This window comes from Petaurus breviceps, unplaced genomic scaffold, assembly GCF_028583685.1.
Source record: "Petaurus breviceps papuanus isolate PSGF00001 unplaced genomic scaffold, PetGlider_PUasm1.0 175, whole genome shotgun sequence".
NCBI lineage: Eukaryota > Metazoa > Chordata > Mammalia > Diprotodontia > Petauridae > Petaurus > Petaurus breviceps.
The window spans coordinates 49,674,141-49,691,640 of record NW_027185764.1 but is presented as its reverse complement, the minus strand read 5'-3'; the positions used below and the strand labels follow the sequence as shown (position 1 = coordinate 49,691,640).

Sequence of the window (17,500 nt, the reverse complement as noted above, 5' to 3'; positions counted from 1 at the left end):
CTTTCTCTTACTGCCACTAAAAAAGCTAAAACAACTTCTTGTTACTGATGTGAGAAGCTGTTCTTCCCAAACCAAACAGATGACACCATATATTTGAGATAATACAGAGGGATATCCAGCAATAATGAAATACTTGGGTCTAGATTTGTGCATCCTAGGAAATTGTTAAGGTCTTAAATGATTCCTATGGCATCCACATGTTCAGAAGGTATTGCTTAGGAAATACAGGTGGAAGTCAGAGACTATGGTAGAGTAAGAAAAGAAGTTAATATAGTAATTTGGGTTGATCTACTCATGAGGAAAAGAATGATAGTGTGAAACTCTAAACTCACCAATGTGGTTAGTAATAATTCCAGTGATGCAGATTCCAAGCTATTCATGCCCTTTCGTTCTATTTGATTCTTGTACATGCCGCCCCATAAATCCTTCTTAGGGAGTCCACCTAATGTGCTTGGTGTCTCTACCTTCATTACACTACAAAGATACCAGTGGAGCACAGTGGCTGTCATTATTTATCACTCACTTTCAACACATGACTGGTCTACCTTCTTTACTTATAATCTATATCTCTCGTGTCATCATTTATATAAGTACATAGTAGGTGTTTAATAAATGTTGATGTGAAACTGGAATCTGATAAATGAAGACATGTTTCCTAGAAATATAATAATAAAGGTACAAATGCAAATATCCTAAAAAAATACTTGAAAAATCATACTTAACAACATGTTATTGCCCATTGCCAATAATGACATGAGTTTATTAGTGACATTATATTGCAATCTATGAATGCCCTTTGTACCTTTTCATTGGCATTTGGATAACTTTCAACTTTAAGTCTTTGGAGAATGTGATATGCCATGACTTGTAGCCATAAGCATCACTGGAAAAATATTGTAAAAAAAAAAATTGGGATCATTAAACACATCACGCAGTAATCCCCAAAGTAATCAGCCTATTTTCCTCCATCTGTTCTATGTTGAGCCCAGTTTATTTTTCTATTTGTTTTGTCTCTCCAAAATATTTGTACTAATAATCCAACTCTATGGGTTCTCATCCAACTGTGTATCATAGGCATTCTTTATCCACTTGATTTTTTCAGTGTGGATGGTTAGGCTGAATTCTCTTGAATAAATATGGATCTTTAGAAAGCTCTGTTATGTTCCAGGTCTTAACGCTTTATATATCAAGTCATCTGCAAACAGAGAACCTGATCAACTCTAGGGAATCCCTCTTCTTTAAGGACCATGTACTTGTCACTTTTCATGATACTCATGAACTTTTGTGAACAGATATTATTTTATGCCTCACTTGAAATTATAACTCAAGGATCATCCAACACGGTTATTGTTGTTGCTATATCTTTCAAAGAATCTTCTGAGTTTGACATGGATTAGGAAGACATTTTGGTAAAGAAGAATCTAAGGCAGAATTCTTTTACCAAATCAGCTGCATTTCTATAGTTTAAACATAAGTACACTGGGATTGTGTATGATCTATTCTCCTCAGTCAATTGAGTGACTGTAAAGATGCTATACAATGTCACGTGCAACAGCTTGCCTATTCTGTTTCCCTATCTTCATCTAAAATACTCTATATTTTGGTAGGTATGACATTCAGGAGTTGTTAATATTTCTTTCACTCATCTTTTTTAGGTAACTTCTAAGTTTTTTTAAGAAACAAACAAAATTATACTCTCCTCTTTCATGGACCTTGTCCCTCAACATCCTCAAAATTGTGCTGCCACCAAAATGGACCTCTCTCATGCAATGCATCATTTAAGTCAAATGTTCTTCCCATCCTTGTTTACTTTATTGTCATTTTTGCTTCCCTATGAAGCTCACTGGGGATGACATTATAGTCCAAATGTAGAGACTTCACTCACCTCCATGGAATAGATTTTGTATAAAAATCTTGAATAATCTTTCCTATTTGGGATTTCTATGTTGTCTTTCAGTTTTATGCTCAAGTGCCCTCAGGATGAGTTTATTAAGTTAACTCTATCATGAAGCTTCCTGGAAAATTCTTTTAACATCCATTGGTTTTCATTCTTTTATGAGAGAGCATTGCTTATAATCTTCCACCATTCCCCTCTGTAAGCTTTTGCAATTTTATATTCTAATCTGATGTTGTCCTTAGTTGCCATATTACTGCCCAGTAAGTAAATCAAATACATCTGACTGACATAGTGTCTAGGTTTTTGGTGACTAATTTATACTGATCAGCCTTCCTTAGAAGATGGAAATAATCTATATGGACAACTATTCTTTTATTCAGTTCCCATTTTTGGTACCAAACAATTTTTTTAAATAGGCCAGATGGGAGTTTCCTCAATTGTATTACAAATCTTCATATCCCCCCTTTCTTCTGCTTTGATGTTAATTTTTATCTTTACTCTAAGAATTTGGTGATCTGACTATGTACAAACAACTGCTTCAGAAGTGACTCCAAAATCAGTAACCCGGTATTTTTTTTCTGTTAAAATGCTTTCATCATTTCTTCTTTTCATTTTCCTCCTCCTCTTCTATTCTTCCTTCTCCTCTTCCTCCTTCTCCTCCTCATCCTCCTCCTTGTTCTTCTCCTTCTTCCATATGACATTATTTAGTTGATTCCATGTCCTAAAGATCCCAACTTTCTTCTTGGAGAAAGCATTCATGTTATATAGGTATGAAGCTGTGGTATGGTCTATAGACTTTTCACCTCTCTCACTCCTTACTCCTGTAACATTTTTCCACATATATTCTTCTTGGCTATTCTACCCTATATTCATCTTTGCATTAAAGTCATTAAGTATTAAATCTTATGTTGATTTAAAATTTAAAAGATCTTACTGATTTATTTGCAGAAATTCTAATCCTTGACAAGTGTTAGATCATAAGGTACATTCATTTTCATGGTGGTCTTTCAAAGGCATATCATGAATCCACAATATGAGATGGTGAAATTACCAAAAAGTATTTCCAATTGCAAATGAGAGAGAAGAAACTTATACATAAAGTAATTCATTCTTATCTACGGAACTGAATAAGGTATCCCTGGGATTTTACTAAATGCTTCAACAAACATTTTCAGATGATAAAAGCTCATAGTTTGAAGCTGGATGGTAACTTGACTTAGGTCATTATCTTCTGCTGTTAACATTTACTTAACTTGGCTGTAAATTTGGGATAACTTGCAATAATACTGAAGTGTGCATGGTCTGTCACTTAGCCCAGTGCCTGGCACATAGTAGGTGCTTAATAAATGTTGATTGATTTATGTGAAACTCTAATCTGATAAATGAATGCATGTTTCTTAGAAATACAATAATAGGGGCGGCCAGGTGGCGCAGCGAGTAAGAGCACCGGCTCCAGTGTCGGGATGACATGTGGATCGAATCCGGGCTCAGATACTCAGCACCACACCCAGAAATAACTGGCCATGTAACCTTAAGCAAGTTACTTAACCCTGATTGCTTTAAAAAAAGAAATATAATAATAAAGTTGCAAGTGCAAATATCCTAAAGAAAAAAATACTTGAAAAAAAATACTTAACAAAATGTTATTGCTCATTTCAAGAACAAGAAGTGGTGGGTTTTTACTCCACGATGGACAAATTTCTTTACTAATTATCAAAATAATATTTGAAATCACATGCTCCCCACTCCACTATCCAATCAACTAAATGTTCAACTTATACCCTCCTATATCCAACAGTGTTAAAATATATCAAATGAAAAATTGAACTTACAAGATAATTTATCACTTTTAATATACACTAGAAATCTATTCTGATAATCTGTTAATACATCACGTTGGGAAACTTTCCTAAATAGTCATTAAAAATGAAATCTGTAGGAGCTTTTTCTCTACCTCATCTGATCTATTAAACTCAGCCAATCCCCTCATCTCCTCTGGTATCAGAACATTCCCATATTTCCCTCAGTGCTGATGCTTCTTCCTACTTGGCCCATTTTTTTCTTCTTTCCACATCCTTCTTTTCTTTTGCCATAAATTTCAGAATTCTGATCCCAAAATACTAGGACTCGAGACAGTATTTAATTCTATAAAAACTTGAAAGTTCCCATCACTTTCTGACTTCTGGAAACTTCCTCCCATTTTGAAGTGAGGGGTCAAACTGATCCTTATACTTATGCTCCGTGCATTTCCACGATAGAATTTTGTGTCTCTAAAGAGCAGGATTTCCCAAAGTAATTTCATTTTTTTAATGAGCCTATGATCATATATGGATGGAGTCCATAGATTCTGGTCAATAAAGTCTGAGGATATGGAACAAAGCTGCAATAAATGAACAATCATTGTTTAGAACTAGGAGGGATCTTCGTGGTCATCTAGGACAACTGTCTTATCATATAGATGGGGGAAATGAAGTGAGGTATAAGTATTTGCCCAGTGTCACACAGGTAGTAGAGGTTTATGTGGGACCCAGATCTTCTGACTGCAAATTCACTGGTCTTCCCTGTGCACCAGAGAAATAAGGGGAAAAATTTTTGTAAGAAAAACATTGTTTTATGATGAATGGCTTAAGGCTATCTTTATAAAGAAAGGATGCTTCCTTTACTAAAGAATATTATTGATAATTTCATATTTAATATTTCAAGGGAATTTATCATAAAAACTTTTTTATGGAACCTGAATTTGTGCCTCATTGAACACAGTTTGGAATTTGGTCTAAGATTTCACTTTAAGCACCATGTGGTGAACATTGAAAAAAAAGCCTTATTATTGTTATGCCCTAGAATCAGATTTAGTGGGAATCTAGGGAAGAGTGCTGGTTAATTTAATTCTACCAATCAGATGTTTAAAATATGTTTAGGTCAGCCATTGAATCGGACAAAGGTTAAATCTCAATCTCTAGTGATAATACACTGGCTGGAAGATGTCTCTGACATACGTTGCTTTTTGTTCTGATGTACCCAATGGAATTCTTTCAACTAAAACATTGTTCTATGTTGTGATTAGAAATTCCAGATAGGAGAAAGGACAGATGGCAACCTTGATTATAATGAAAAGAGATTAAAGTATAGTCATTTCAAACTGTGGCAACTGAGGAAATTAAACCAAAGAGCTTAATTTTGTGGAAGGTAGGCCCAATAAAAGGCCCCCATGGGCCTGAATTGCTTTCCATGCTATTGAATGTCCCCTCTGTTTTCAGAGACGAGATGAACAAAAAAGCGGTCACTTACCCCCCCCCCCACCACCACCACCTTTTTATGGCATATCACATGTAGAAAACTGTGTGACTTGTCAGCATTAGAATGACCCTGGACAAAGCCCACCTCCAATGGATCAGGATTAACTCTTCTAGTGTGCAGGCAAAAATATCACTCAGCGTCTTTCAGTGACTTTAATGGCCAGGCCAAGGATTTGCACAAACTGGGGTCATCTACTTGCCCACAAAACAGGTACAGAATAATCAGCATCAGTACAAAGTTTCCCACAGTATCAAGTCAATGTGTAGCTGCCTTGTCTTCAAAAATCATCCTTTATAGATGGAATAATTCAGTCATGGCACTCAGTCCTTGGTGCCTTGTTAAAAACTATCAGAAAGGAGGGACTTTGTTGTATGTAAAATTATCTACTCGAAGAATTAAGGCATATATTTTATGAATTCAACACATGGTAATAGCAACTGGCAACTTCTGGTCTGATACAGATTTCTATCCTTCTCAATAACTTCCTTAGATTATTTATAAAGACTATTGATTTAAAAATCTTTAACTGGAAAATAAGAAAGCATATTAACTTCAAGCCCTCCCCAGGATAACATGGAAAATGGGCAGAAATTAGTAACATTATATGTAATAGAGATCAAGAGAAAGATCTATATGTGAATCAGATAAATAAACTGGACAAGTATAGGACAGAAAAACAGCTTACTTAAGAGAAAAGGACCTGGAGGAGAGGGTTAGTAGACTTCACAGTCAGTAGAAATAAACTGTTTTATGCAACACCGAGAGGACTTGGGTTACGTTAATATGGTCAGACAGACCAGACCTTGTATGGAATAGCAGGTCTAATTCTGAAGAGTACCATCTTTTAAGAAGAATATTGACAAGGTAGGGTTTGTCCAAAGAAGGATGCCCAATATATTGATTGGAGCTTATATTGATTATCTATGAGAAGCAATAAAGTAAAGGACTTAGAGCTAGTTAGCCTGATTAATAGAGGAAAATGGATGAGAAGATGATAGATTTGATTGCAGATTTTAAATACTTTAAGAGTTATCATCTGGAGTCAGCTAGATGGCACAGTGAATAGAGGAGAGCCCTGGAGTCAGGAGGACCTGAGTTCAAATCCAGCCTCAGACACTTAACACTTACTAGCTTTGTGACCTTGGGCAAGTCACTTAACCCCAATTGCCCTGCCCTCCCCCCTCCAAAAAAAAAAAGAGAGCTATCATCTGAAATAATAACTAGCACTGATACAGCACTTAAGGTGTGTGAAGCCTATCAGTCAGTCCACAAATATTTATCAGGTGCTAACCATGTGCTAGGCACTGTTCTGGATTTACAAAAAGAGGCCAAAGACAGTCACTGCTTTCAAGGAGATTACAGTCTAATGGGAGAGAGAACATACAAGCAGCAGGATGACCTCCCAGGACCCTCAAGTTCTAAAGCTACTATCCTATAATACTATATTTTAAAGTAATGAATGTTTCAAAACTATGTTCCTCTATCATTCTACACCAGTGTTGCTTAACTTTCCTTGCACATATCATGGATTGCTGAGACAATTCTGTGAAGCCTATGGAACCCTTCTCAGAGTAGGGTTTTTAAAATGTATAAAATAAAATAGAGTAGATTACAAAGGAAATAAATTATGCTGGAGTAGAGTTATCATAATACTAAAAACAAATAAGTTCATGGACCCTAGCTCAAGAACCCCTAATCCATAAAATGGACTCATGTACCTTATTCCTTTGGGAGCCAAGATGAGCTCCAACTGATAATGTAAATCCTTTTTTCTTTTTTATTACAAATTCAACAGTTACTGACATCTTAAGAACAGGGCAGAGGACTATGCAAGAAATAGTGAAGTACCCTAGTAGAGTATGGATTTTAGTACATATATATTACTATATATTACATAATAACTATTACTCTGTATACTATATACATTAATTATATAGTGTGCATATGTGGGGTGTGTTAACTAAGTAGTTTATTTGTAAGGAAGCATCTGTAACTTGCTTATTCCTAGATATGCTCATTCCTGGTCTGGAGTGGTAAGTGGAATGCTATCATTACTCATTCTAATTTCTCTTATATGTGCTTAACTAGGTAGTTAATTGATCTAAACATCTTAGTTTATTTGTAAAGAAACATTTGTAATTTGATTATCTCTAGATATGTATCTGTAGTGGTTGGTGATGGATGGAATACCATAATTTATCATTCTATTGTATCTATCTACATATATATATACACATACACACATATGTATGTACAAATAAAAATGTATTTGTATATTCACATGCATATGTATGTGTGTATGTAGGTATGTCTATAGTCCCCCCACTAGCATGTAGTCCCTTCTTTGAAGGAAGGGACTTTTCTTTTGCTTCTTGGTTTCACCAGCTCTTAGCATACACTAACTGTAAGTGTTTAATAAATGCTTGCTAATTGATTGCAAGTTTCATACAGCCCCTAAATACCAGAGCCAGAACTTGTCCCTGGGTCCTCCTCACTCCCAGCCCTGTGTTCTTTCCACCCCATGACAATGCCTTTCTCTTCTGAGCCTGTTTTGCTGCAGGCCAAGGGACTGTTAGACTGAGCTCAGCTGCTATGCTAATAAGGCTTTAGATGAGTTCACTGATGAAAAGATTAGGGAGTCTGAGTTTTCTCCTTCATTTTGGCACTTTATGTGTTCTGTAATAAACTTGTTATCTTTCTCTATGCTCCCGTCATGCCATATACACATTTCTAGCAGTCGTGTAGGACAGTCATTGCAAATCAGAGCAGAGAGCCAAAGGCTGAAAAGAAGAGCTCTCTGGAGTTTTGGTCCATGGAAGGCCAGGCTACAAATGTCCTTCTTTCTTTCTGATACTGCTACAGCAAATACAATCCCTCGGATATTTTAAATGGGCAAAGTAGCATATCACAAAGTGACTAGAGCATTAAAAGGATAAAAGAAGGAATAATTAAAGAGGTAATTGATGGTTAGGACCATCTCTAGTGTCTCTGCAATTGTTTTTGTTTGTTTAAATGGCAGCTAATCAAGGCAACTGAAATTTAGGGACTGACAATCCAGTCTTTTAAAGCACCGTTTAGCAAGCTAGATGTGTTGTCCATTAATTGTGGGTAAGCATCTCTTTAAAAAAAAAAGGCCATGATGTTAAGCTGTTTTGTGGCAGAGTTGAGGGAGGGTTTAAACCATACATTTGCTATTTTTTTATTACAAGTGCATTTCCATGTTTATTGTCTACTCAGTATGGTATAACAGGACACTTTCTAAATATTATTGGAGAGTAACACTGAACAAAAGATGAAGTTTGAAAGCAGGAGATGAATATAGGATAGATGTTCAAATTAAATTATTATAGATAAGCAAGAAGACACTCTTCCTCATTTCCTCCCCAAGGCTACCCACCTTTTATTTCTCTCTTTGACAGACTGCAGGACCTTTCCAGGCCGAACACCTTCCCAAATGCTTAGTGACCTTTGGGGGGAAAGAAAGGGCTGATTTGGTTAATCTTTATGAATTGGTTCTGCTTTCCAGGGAATAATGGCATGATATGTTTAAATCTTTCAACACTAATATCCACAGCAGAAATACACTAAAAACCTATGATCTACCAGGGTATGCCTTGAGAATTGCGCAGTGTCTATTAAACCACATTTCAAATGGCACATATTTTTTAAAACAAAATTTAAAAGTAATTAAACAAATTTCAAAAAACACAAGTTTAGACTTTAAAGTGATTTGAAGGAGCTAACGTAATACAGTTAATTGATTTCATGAAAATATATTAAAAGAAATAATATCAGAAGTAGGGGTGTGTTGGTACCATAGGAAAAATGACACAGTGATATCAATGATTTCATAATTGGGTAAGTGACTGAATGATATTGTATTGGGTTTTGATTACATTTTATTGGGGGGGGGGAATACGGAAAAGGAATAAACATATGTATGTATAGATGTATGTATGTGTATACTAAGAATTTTATATTATCTTATTTAATTCATCCTCATAAACAATCCTACAAGGTGGGTACTGTTATCCCCATTTTACAGTTGAGGAAACTTAAGCCAACAGAAGTTAAGTGACTTGCCCAGGGTCACACAGCTATTTCATGAATGAGACTAGATTTAAACTCAGGTGTTCCTGACTCCAAACCCAGCACTGTATCCACAGCACCACCTCACTTCCTCTAATGACTTAGTCAGATTACATTTGTTAGGATAACATTAGGTAAGGTTTTTGTATATTTGCTTTTACTTGCTTTCTATAAAGGACATTGCTATGCTACTTCTAGACAGTACAATAAGATGTGCCGTTGATAGCTTTAGTATAATGATATATTTTGCTATTAGCTTTGAAGGATTAGGTCTTAACAACTTGCTGTCCAAATTCTATGTCTATTGCTAAGACTTTTTTAAATTAATTTTTCAAAACTTCTACCCTGGAATCCAAAAGACTTTGCCAGAAGAATGCAGGCTCTAGCAGGTCCTGCAAGATAAAAAGTCTTATTTTCAGAGGCTACACCTCACTACAGGCTGATTTTCTGTCTTATAAAGACCAGTCTAGATAAGTTTGGAAAAGCCAGAGAAATGACCACAAAATGATGGATTTTTCAACTCCGACAATTCAATAAGATATTGATGAACCCTGACCTGCATGGAAGAAATCATAGGTACTCATAGTGCTATAAAACCTATTTCCAGGGCAGCTAGGTGGCACAGTGAATAGAGCACTAGCCCTGAAGTCAGGAGGACCTGGATTCAAATTTGACCTCAGACACATAACATTTAACTAGCTGTGTGACCTTGTGCAAGTCACTCAACCCCAATTGCCCTGCCCTCCCCTCTCCAAAGTGCAAAAAAAAACCAAAAACAAAAAATCCTTATTTCCGAAAAAAAAATAATAAGTTTTTGAAGAACTCTTTGAGTTTCCTCTGGATACTAAATAAATAATTAGCTAATTCAGTATTTAAATATCTGAATGAAGCACTTTTCTGGAAATCACTTTTTAAAAAAGGCTACAGTGAGAAAAACCATCAGAGTCCTATAAAAATGTTACTATAGAAGAAGATGCCCTAGCTAATTGAGCCTGCCCTGCCATTGTTCTGTAGTGGCTCACATTTTCTATTAAGCAAATATATGAGATTGACATAATACAAACCTGTAAACCTTTTAAAACACTTTGAATAAAACTCTAGGCCCCTAATTCAGTGATCTCTTAAGAGGCAGCAAGGCATGATCACAAGGGTATGTGATCAGCCATTATCCTTCTGATGATGGTCAGTCTTGAGGCTTTTCTACATTAACCACATCTATCCTTTCTCTCCTTTCCCCTAACACTTCCTGACTTGCCCCTTGCCTCTGCTATGCAAGATCCTACTTCTCCCCACCAACCCCCGCAACTTGAACCCTGGAAGTCCCTAATGAGAATTAAAATCTAACCTCTAACCACACACAGACAACAATAGCTATGTAGCTGCCAATGGGAAGATCCTCACCCCATCCCAAAATGACTTTGTGGCTGTGGCAAGAACCACTTGCAGGGTCGACTTTGTGTGCTGGGGCAGCCATGGTGAGTAAAAACCTTCACCCCACCCCATGCCTACGCACGTTTTTTCATTCTGGGTGGGCCAGAGTGAATTGCACAGGATGAATGAGTGCAGATGAGTTGTGGTCTACATCTTCTGTCCCTTTACATGACTTTTCCCCCAAACTCAACTCTCTTCTAAACTGCCCTATTACTTTCAAGGGCACTGCTATCCTTCTAGTCATTCATGTTTATAACTCCAGCATCATATTCCACTCCTCACCTTCTTTCACTTCTGTGCTCAATAAGTTACCAGTAAGTTGTTATTTCCAATTCCACAACATGTTTCTATGACATGGCTACCACTCTAATTCAGATCTTCATCATTTCTCTCTTGGCCTATTGTAACAGCCTCCTAATTGGTCTCCTTATAATTCTCTTCTGCCTCCAACCCATTGTCCCCACAGCTGCCCAAGTGATATTTCCTGAAGTGTAAGTTTGACAATGTCACTCTCTACCCAGTGGGTTCCTAATGACTCCAGGCACAAAAATCATTTCATTTTTCCCCTCTTTTTAAAATGTCTATTTTTTATAAGTTTATAGTGTATATAATGATTACTATAGTAGTGAATGATATAATTTATTTAAAAATACACATGTTGGGAGAGGTGCATGCCCAAAAAGTTTATACTGATAGGGGTGCACAGTTGTAGAAGTTTGGAGACGACTACTAGCTTTGATCCAGTTAGAATTTGGACTTTCCTGTTTGCTGCCATTTGTTGTTTTTTTTTTTTACTCTCATCTGGACTCATGACCTTGCTACCTGATTGGCTACTGAGAGGTATGACAATCAAATGCTAGGAAATCCAATACATACAAAATGTATTTCTATACAAACGAAATATTTCTCCTGAGTACAAAATTCCAGTGAACCACAGGCCATCCCCAAGACTTCTATGTAATACAGGGTCATTTTCATTGAATGTGCATACCTCCCCTCAAAAAAATTCATTTGCACATGAAAACATTTTGCTCTTATGTAAATTCATTCACCAAAAGTCTTTCATGTGAGGTATTTGGTTCAGTGGTCCTACACAGTCACAGCTAAAGACACTGGTGAGAATACTGCCTAAAGCTAAGGATTAATGTTACTGTACAAGAATAATAAGTGTCTAAAGTTTAAGGATTAAGTGATTTATGTCAATGTTCAGAATTGAGTTCTTCAGGAAAAGGCACAGGGATTGTGATTTCATCAGCATAGGCACTCCTGGGGAAGGAAATTCTCTCTATAAGTGCAGTTTGACACCACCGCAATTTGTCATCTTAAAGACTTCATTTTTTCCTATTTTTTAAATTATTTTCTATTTATCCTGTATATACCATTGTTTGTATGTATGCATTTGGTTATTATTTCCCCCATTAGATTATGAGCTCCTTGAAGGGAGGGTCTGTCTTTTTTATATCCCCAGCATTTAGCAGAGTGCCTCAGGCTTGTAGGTATTTTGTGAATGTGTATTGACGGACTCTTGAATTGGTTGAAGCACTGTGATGCTTAAATTATTTATCCTAAATCACACTGCCTGTTCTGTCAGAGGTGAGACCTGAACTTGGATCGTATCCTCTATACCACATTGCCTGTCTCTAAGGATGCTGTAAACAAAGGATGCCAGACGTGTGGCTCATTGTGGTTTACGACATTCCTGGGTGCAACCAAACCAGATTAAAATGTAATTAGGAAATATTTAACAAAATAAATAGAAATACAACAAAAAGTAGATGATGTTAATATGTGCTTTTCTAAGTCAGTATGTTATCCACAGGGATCTTTATGTACTGTCTACAAGCCTCAGTTTCTATCTGAGATGACACTACTGCTATAAACAATAATAATAATAATAAAAGAACCTAATTTCACAACACTTTGTAGTTTACAAAATGCTTTCTTCACAAGAACCTTGTAAAGCTTAGGTAGCACAAGCATTATTATCCCAGTTTTAGAGATGGGGAAACTGAGGACCAGAGAGGTAGTCAAAAAACTAGTCCATATCAGAGCCAAGATTAAAATCCAGGCCTTTTGATTTTAAGTCTAATGCTTTTTCTATTGTTCCATGTTACTGATTCAAGGGAAAATTAGAGATTTTTAGATTGAAAAAAATGAGCATACATCAAGAAGCACTGTGGACAGGTAGTTCAGAATGATTTGTCTTCTTCCTATTACTTTTTTCTTTTGAATCTAAACACTCTTTTTATTTCCTGCTATGTCTAATACATCTTAAGCTTTCAAGAATGATGGTGCTTACTAGTAGGAAGGAAAATGTTTTCTATTGGGTCCTTATGACATGACAGGCACTCTCTTTGGGATTCCTTTTATGTACCAGGAATGTTGAATTCTAGTGTCATTGACTAAGGAAAATGGGTAAGAAGTAGTTCTAGGTGATGCTTAAGCATCTGCGTGGGAGTGTGTGTGTGTGTTTTAAGAGTTTAGTATTTTCGTTACTATTGAAAGGAGCAATTTGTTAAGTGATTTATTAATGTGCCATGACTATTGCTGAGGAGTTATTAACTAAATAACACCCCCCCATCATTACAAAAGTGCAATCTATCTTCTGCACAATGTCTGTGGGGTTGGATGACTTTATTGAAATATTTATGGGTTAAGTACTACAAAGCATCAACAAATAGATAAGACTTGGTATTCTTTTTTTTTTTTGGAGGGGGTAAGGCAGGACAGTTGGGGTTAGGTGACTTGCCCAAGGTCACACAGCTAGTAAGTGTCAAGTGTCTAAGGCCAGATTCTAACTCAAGTAATCCTGACTTGCTCTATTCACTGTACCACCTAGCTGCCCCAAATATTTGGTATTCTAAGGGAGAATTCATATAATAAAAATATTTTAGCCAACCATAAACTACAAAGAACCTAGACCTTTGTGGGCCATGAGCCAATCACAGTAATTAATGAAAGACATAAATTTTGGGAAGTTCCATTGAGCAGCAGAGACCTCAATTTAAGAAATTAAATACTATACTTACAAATAAAACTAGGTTCCTAGAATCATAGACTTCTTGTTAGAAAGGACTTGAGGGGCCATCCATCTAGTCCAACTCCCTCTTTTCATAGATAAGTAAACTGAAGCCCAGAGGAGTGACTTGCTTAAGGTCACATAGGAAGTAAGTAGCAAAACCAGGATTTAAACCCAAGTCCTCAACTGCCAAGTCCAGTGTTCTTCCCACTGCAAACACACAACTCAAAGTGTTCATCTCTCGCATTTCAGATCTCACGTAGACTTTATTTCTGCATGCGTTACTCTTCATTATTTTGTTCCTGAGCTTCAGGAGTTAGTTGGGAGGTGGTATAAGTCCTGATTTTGAGTGGAAAGAAATACAGAGGAGGAAAGGAAAGGAAAGTCAGTAGCAAAGACCCGCTCACATCGTACCTTCCTCCTGAGTAGATCCATGCTTGATGTTTAAACTTGAAGCTCTCCGGGGATGCTGCCATCACTTTGGCTTTGAAGTTTGTCACTTATACTGTTGTGAGCAGTTGTTGTAGGTCAGGTTCATATTCCAGTCCAGACAGCTGAATGATACACTGCTGCAGGGCAAGGCCTAGGTTTTTCACTTCTTTTGTGTATTCCAAAGGGCTCTATCAATCAGTGAACATTTATTAAATACCTACTGTGTGCCAGGTGCTGTGTTAAGCTCTGGGGATACAAAAAGAGGAAAAAGACAGTCCTTGCCCTCAAGGAGCTTACAGTCTAATGGGGGAGACAACGTGCAAACAAATATACACAAAGTAAGCTATATACAGGATGTTGTTGTTCAGTCATTTTCAGTTGTGTCCAACTCTTTGTGACCCCATTTGGGGTTTTCTTGGCAAAGACATTGGAATGGTCTGTCATTGTCTTCTCCGGTTCCAGATAAGGAAACTGAGGCAAACAGGGTTTAAGTGATTTGCCCAGGGTCACACAGCAAGTAAGTGTTTGAGGTCAGATTTGAACTTGGGGATAGGAGACTTCCTGACCCCAGGCCTGGTACTCTATCCACTATACCACCTAGCTGCCCTAATATATGAGATTAAAAGGAAATCATTAAGAGAGGGAAGGCACTAGAATAAATATGACTTGAGGAAGGGTTCCAGTAATAAATGGGACTTTAGTTGGGATTTAAAGGAAGCCTGAAAGGTCAGGAGTATAGCAGAGAAGGGAGAGCATTTCACCCAGAGCTGAAAGATAAAATGTTAATTCACAAAATGGCCAGGAGGCCAGTGTCACTGAATCAAAGTGTATATGTTTAGAAGTGAGGTGGAAGGAGACCAAAAAGATAAGAAAGGGTTAGATTATGAAGGGGTCTAGATATTCAATTCAACAGTTGTTTCCTAAGTTCTTATGATTTGTGAAGCTTGGGCATGGAAAGAAAGAAAGAATACTGCTTTTAAGTCTTGTGTGTTTAACACAGAGAAGATGCTTCCTAAGTACTTACTGAATGTTCACTCTTTGGCAAATGGAACTGGCCTAAGAAATGCATTCACTCATTCAACAAAAGTTTAAATGTCTATTATATAATAGTAAAACACTCTGCTAAGACTTGGAAGAACTAAAAAGATAGATAAGATGATCTCTACCCTCAGGGAGTTTACTGTTTGGGATGAGAGCTAAGACATGTTCATAAATAGCTATAATCTAAAACAGAATGTGGTAAATGCATAACAGATGGTTGGATAGGTTTTACATGGGTTCATAGCAGGGAAGAGATCACTTCCTGCTAAGCATTTGGGGTAGAAATCAAGAAAAGCTTCATGGAATGGATGGGATTGGAGCTAAACTTGAAGGATGGATAGGCTTTCAATTCCAAATATGGGAGGGAGGGGTGGCATTCCAGGGACAAAGAATAATATGAGCAAAAGCAAGAAAATGGGTCAACTGGGGTCATGTTTTGGGAGTCATAAGTACATTGTCCAACTTTCCTGGAATATAGGACACATGAGGGAGAATACTGCATGATTAGGCCAAAAAGGGAAGTTGGCATTAAATGTCTAAGCTTTGAGCTTCAGGTTTTGTTTTCATTCTGGGCACCTGAATTTCATGGGAAATAATTGAAATAAGTAGCGTAAACCATTATCATGTTATTCTTTATTTGATGAATGTAACATTACCTTTTTTTAACGTTATCTCCCATTGTATGATTTCCAGTAACACACAGAGGCATGACAGGCCCCCCTCATTTTCTAGTTTCTCTGATGACATCCTTTATGCCACTTCTCCAGAGCAAATTTTCTTTGGTGATATGTTGCAATCTGCTCATGCCCGCCATGTGCCTCTCTTCCTTGTACTTTGCAATATTGCCAATACTCTCAATCTCTGGAGATATTTGCTCTTACCAGAAGGATACTGATTTTTTTTGAAAGAACAAAAACAGTAACATTTGTTTCATGGAGAAGGTTGAGAGTGGGGAGGGGTCAGTAAAGGGCTCAGTCAGCTTAACTCAAGAACAAGTCTTCACACTCACTCAGTTCAACTTCCTCATTTTACAGATGAGGAAACTGAGACTCAGATAAATTAATGACTGACCTAGGGTCACTTATGGCGATGTAGGTGACCCTACTCAGGGCATTAACTTCTGAGTGGCAAAGTCATGATTTGAACCCAAATCTCCTGACTCCAGATCAGCAAACATTCTTTCCACTGCTGCTGTTTATGCCTCCCTTGTTATTAACACATATATTTCTGTAGTTACCTCTTTCAGGAAAACTTGTATGATTTCGATATACACACGAGAGATACCTTGTTAGTAGAACAAGCTTTTAAAGTGTGTTTTGTTTTGCCAAACCAAATGTTTTCTTATAGTCAATAAACAATAAACACAGCAGGCCTTTTTTATTGTATATACTTTTCAGTCAATTGTGTGACTGTAAAGATTTTATTTGCTGTAGAATATCATTTGCAAAAGCCTACTTATTCCCTTCTCATCTCTTCATCAAAGATGCCCTTGGTATGTGCGTGTAAATTATTCTCATAAAAGATTGCAGAAATAGGAAAGTAGGCCTTAAAGACACAAAACATAATCTTTAATAAATCACTTTTCTTAGAGTATATGGAGACCACTGAAACATCTTTTCTATATATCAAAATGAGAAAATAAATGAAAGTGGGGTATAAGTTTATACAGCTTCTTTGAAGAATGGTCCCATGGAAGGTAAATATAGCTGTGCACTGTCATGCATTGCTTTTCTTTCAGTAATAATGAATTCATTCCTATTAAAATTTAATTGAAAAGCTTTGATGATATTTAAGCTTTCACAGAAATGTAAACTACTGTGACTGCAATTCACAATGCATTTAAAACAATTATTCTTTATCATTAAAGTTAATAATATGCACATTAACCTCTTATGTAGTCTAAATCAATATTGTAGTTTAGAAGATATGACCTCTGCACAGCTTTGTCTAAATATTGATTTCATTGTCATTTGTATAAGGTATCAAACAAATTACATGCCGTACTAATATCATTAATGCTGCCCCATGGAGCCTTTGAATTTGTGGGTTCTTATAATACATGACATTACATTACAAAAATATTGAGGACATCATGGAATATAATTGCTGAGTGAGCTAGATTCCAGTCTGGCAGAGTCACTCTAGGCAGGCCAGAACTTTCAAACCCTTTGCCCTGGGTAGACAGACAAATTTATTCCTCTTTAACATGCAGATGAGTTATCTGCCCATGTTTCAGTTCATGTGGCAGAAATTTTCTCCTTTGCAGGGCCTGGTTTACTGTCCTGTAGCATAAC

At 36.7% G+C, this 17,500-nt stretch overlaps 1 protein-coding gene across 6 annotated transcripts in view; it reads left to right on the top strand.

The window, feature by feature from the left end:
* Positions 1–17,500, top strand: part of MCTP1 (multiple C2 and transmembrane domain containing 1) — a 495,837-nt gene that overhangs the window by 259,748 nt on the left and 218,589 nt on the right. The window lies entirely within an intron of this gene.